Genomic DNA, 4,488 nt, shown 5'->3' on the forward strand with positions numbered 1-4,488 from the left:
TAATCGATTATGGAAATAGTAATCGATTAATTTCATAATTGATTAACTGTCGCTTAATCTCGATTAACCAACTATTAACTGTCGATTTAACCAACTATTAACTGTCGATTTAACCAACTATTAACTGTCGATTAATGATCAATTCAGCCCTACACTGCACATACATTTACCCTATACCAGTGATGGCGAACCTTGGCACCCCAGATGTTTTGGAACTACATTTCCCATGATGCTCAGGCACTCTGCAGTGTAGCTGAGCATCATGGGAGATGTAGTTCCAAAACATCTGGGGTGCCAAGGTTTCGCCATCACTGCCCTATACAGTGTATGTACATATATGTGGTAACCTAACCCATTACGGGTTACCACACATGCGCCGCATCAGCCTCATCACACCTAACAAAGCGCACACAATGCAGAAATGGACATTTGTGTAAACCAAGCAATTTCAACGAACAATCGCACAATGCACATAATTATCTGTAACCCCCCCAAAACTGCAGCCACGCACGGCGACTAAATCAATACATTAAACACCCCCCCCCCCCCCCCCCGATTAAGACGATCCACTGATCTGGCTCCCGGTACCACTTCACAGAAACCTCCATTTGCTGCAATGCCCAGATCACAGTCTGTGCGATCTGCAGGCCACAATAAAAGAACCATCATCACATTTGGCCCAGAGGGCTCAGTCTGCGTACTTCTCACTGGAAAGGCTGCATTCATTTGCTTTGTCCTTCTGGTAACCAGAAAGGGGTTAATAACACGCACGGTGACACGGGGCGATCTCACACGGGGCGATCTCACACACGCCTGGCCTGAAGATAAATAAATGTGGAGACGGCTCCATTGGTAAAACTGGAGGATAAAACAAGATCGCACTTCCGGAATGTGCATCCTCCTGCCGGGAAGAATCCCCCCTCAGCACACACAACTGGGGGGGGGGGTTTCTATAGACAGCCTCGGACAACCAAAGGATCACATGATGGAAGGCTTTAACTATTTGTCGGCCAGACGCAATAACAAAAGAGGAAGGGCAGAAAGGTGCAACTCCTCCCGCTGTCGGGTGATGATGCAATGTGTCATGCTGGGTCTACACACAATGGGAAAAAAAGACCAGGCCGGAGTGATGAGAGGGGATGAGGACTTGGGGGGGGCCCCAATGTCTGATTTCAGGGTGTCACCAGGAGAACAGCGCTATATATGTAGGATGTTTATGTGACACCAGGGTTACCAATATGGAAACATGGGGTTCAATGCGATTAGTCGTTGTTTTCAACAGGGTCCCCCATACAGAAATCCCCAGGAAATAGGTCAGTGTGACCCGTGTGGGGGGGGGGGGGGGGGATTACATGTGATGTGGGGGGGGGATTACATGTGATGTGGGGGGGGGATTACATGTGATGTGGGGGGGGGATTACATGTGATGTGGGGGGGGGATTACATGTGATGTGGGGGGGGGATTACATGTGATGTGGGGGGGGGATTACATGTGATGTGGGGGGGGATTACATGTGATGTGGGGGGGGGATTACATGTGATGTGGGGGGGGGGATTACATGTGATGTGGGGGGGGGGATTACATGTGATGTGGGGGGGGGGATTACATGTGATGTGGGGGGGGGGATTACATGTGATGTGGGGGGGGGATTACATGTGATGTGGGGGGGGATTACATGTGATGTGGGGGGGGATTACATGTGATGTGGGGGGGGGGGGGGGCATCAGAATGGTTTGAGGAACACGACTGCGAATCGGAGGTGTTGGCTCGGCCTCCACGTTTCCCAGACCTCAATACAATCGAATATCTGTGGGATGTGTTGGGAAAACAAGTCGGATCCATGGAGGCCTCCCCCACCTCATAACTGACAGGACTTGGAAGGATCTGCTAGTGACAGCTTGGTGACAAGTACCACCGCATACCTTGGGTGGTCTCGTGCAGTCCATGCCTGGACAGGTTATGGCGGGTGGTCCTAATGTTATGGCTGATCTGAGGGTCAGTGTGACATATGAGGGGGGGGGGGTGTCTTGGGGTCATAGCACACAGGGATGGGAATTTTACATACAATAGAGGTGTCAGGCCACACTGGGGTACACGGGGGGGCGTATTTGGGGTCGAGGTCTAGCTGAAGACTCAGACGCGTGGGGGGGGGGGTCTGTAGTTACACAGAAAGGAAATTCTGGGGTAGATTGGGGGTCCTGGACAGGAGGTTGTGTAGCCCAATGGAGGGTGACTGCGGGGGCGGTAACACTGCCCATCCCCAAAGTAATATGGAGGAGGATATAAAACAGGGACCACATTGGCTTCTGGAGGTAACAAGGCCATACCAATCTGGGGTTTACCCCGGGGGGGGGGGGGTGAGGGGAGGTGGCAGGGCTGTTTCACAATCCAGGGTGTACCGGGGGAGGGGGGTGACAGGGCTGTACCAATTTGGGGTGTACCCTGGGTGGGGTGACAGGTCTGTACCAATTTGGGGTGTACCCTGGGGGGGTGACAGGTCTGTACCAATTTGGGGTGTACCCTGGGGGGGTGACAGGGCTGTACCAATTTGGGGTGTACCCTGGGGGGTGACAGGGCTGTACCAATTCGGGGTGTACCCTGGGGGGCTGTACCAATCCAGGGTGTACCCTGGGGGGCTGACAGGGCTTTAGCAATCCAGGATATACCATTAGGGGGTGACAGAGCTGTACCAATCCAGGGTACACTGAAGGGGGGCTGTACCAATCCGGGATGTACCATTGGGGGGGGGGGGGTGACAGGGCTATACCAATCCGGGGTGTACCATGGGGGTGGGGGTGACAGGGCTGTACCCCGGGGAGGGTGACAGGGCTGTACCAATCCGGGGTGTACCATGGGGGGGTGACAGAGCTGTACCCAGTGGGGGAATGACAGGGCTGTACCAATCCAGGATGTACCATGGGGGGGGGCAGGGTTGTACCTTGGGGGGTTACAAGGCTGTACCGTTCCGGGGTGTACCATGGGGAGTGACAGAGCCCACTGGGGAGGGATGACACTGAAAGCGGGGGATGGGGGGGGGGGGGTTAGATATGAGGCGAGGCGGATGACATGAGCCGGGGGAGGGGGCATAGGCGGGTGTCAGGATTGCGGGCGCTGCTGGCTGTACACAGTGACCCGGCCCCGAGCGTACACAGAGTAAACCAGCTGAGATTCGGGTGTACCTCACCTGTCGGAGAGATGCCCCCTTCTCTTCCTCCTCTGGCCGGGTGTGTGCGGCGGGTGTCGGGGGTTCCGCTCTCTCTATCTCCAAGATGGCGGCGGCGCTTGCACGGGGTTTCCCTGCGCGCTCCCAGCGACTCGGAGGTGCGGGCGGAGCCGACGGGGACGAGCGCTAACCGCAACGGGAGGGGCCTGGGGCGCGCGCACACAGTCAAGCGAGCAGGAGAAAAGAAAGAGCGGAAGAGCGGAACCTGAGCTGTGCGCATTTCCTCGGCAACCAATCCTGCCCCCGCCTCTCCTTTCACCGGGGGCGTGGCTAACAGCACGAACAGGTAGCTAATTGGTTGCTAGGAGTTGTGTTGCTAAAGGTGACCTGCCTCCTGTCATGGGGAGCTGACATGTAGGGTGGGCGGGGCCCCGCGAAGGTGAGGACAGGAAGTGACCCCCTCCTGCAGGAGGACAGGTTGTCTCTTTTGACATGAGAGCGGCGCTGACTTGTAAAGGTGGATCCCTGAGGGCTCAGAGTATCCTTCTCCTTCTGTCCCCGACCTGCAGCTCCTTCCACACACTGTCAGTTCAATCACGTTTTTTGCTAAGACAAAAGAACGGATGATGCTGCTTCAGGTTCCATTCAATGGTTCGCACATCCGACTAATGTGACGTTTTTATCCGTTTTCACATCTTCCGGTTTTTTTTTTGCAGTTAGACCCCATTCACACTGGGGCGTTTTTCAGGCACTTAAAGCGGAGGTCCACCCTAAAGTGGACCTTCCGCTCATCGGAACCCTCCCCCCCCTCCGGCGCCAAAATTGGCACCTTTCAGGGGGGCGGGGGGTGCAGGTACCTGTACAGTACAGGTATCTGCACCCAGGCCCGGACTGGGACAAAAAATAGGCCCGGGCATTTTGTATTGAGCAGCCCATGACATGGTAACCGGCCCCTTCCCCGCGCTCCACTCTGACAAATCCCCTGAGAGAGGGGAGGGGGAACCCAGCAAAGGAGTGGGGGGGGTGAGGTGGGACCAGGAAAGAGCATGGGGGTATGGAGAGCACAGGGAAGAATCTTGAGAACATGGGGTGGGGCAAGAGCACAGGGAGGAAGAGAAGAGCACAAGGGGCAGCGGAGAGCATGGGGGGAGGTGGAGAGGACAGGGGGAAGCAGAGAGCATGGGGGTGGTGGAGAGCACAGGGGGGGGGGGGCGGTGGAGAGCATGGGGGGAGGTGGAGAGCGCAGGGAGGCAGCAAAGAGCATAGGGGGAGATGGAGGGCACAGGGAGGGTGCTGGAGAGCATGGGGGGATGTGGCGAGCACA

The 4,488-nt window shown here is 56.0% G+C and overlaps 1 protein-coding gene across 1 annotated transcript in view; it reads right to left on the reverse strand.

The window, feature by feature from the left end:
• RAB14 (RAB14, member RAS oncogene family) overlaps positions 1–3,359 on the reverse strand; it is a gene marked incomplete in the record, with an annotated part of 32,193 nt that extends 28,834 nt beyond the window's left edge. The window contains 1 exon segment of the mRNA XM_077479163.1: positions 3,186–3,359.
• Between the last annotated feature and the right edge of the window lie 1,129 nt (positions 3,360–4,488).

The sequence above is a fragment of the Lithobates pipiens genome, unplaced genomic scaffold, assembly GCF_037356315.1.
Source record: "Lithobates pipiens isolate NorthernLeopardFrog02 unplaced genomic scaffold, aLitPip1_a1.2 Scaffold_14, whole genome shotgun sequence".
In the NCBI taxonomy this organism is placed as follows: Eukaryota; Metazoa; Chordata; class Amphibia; order Anura; family Ranidae; genus Lithobates; species Lithobates pipiens.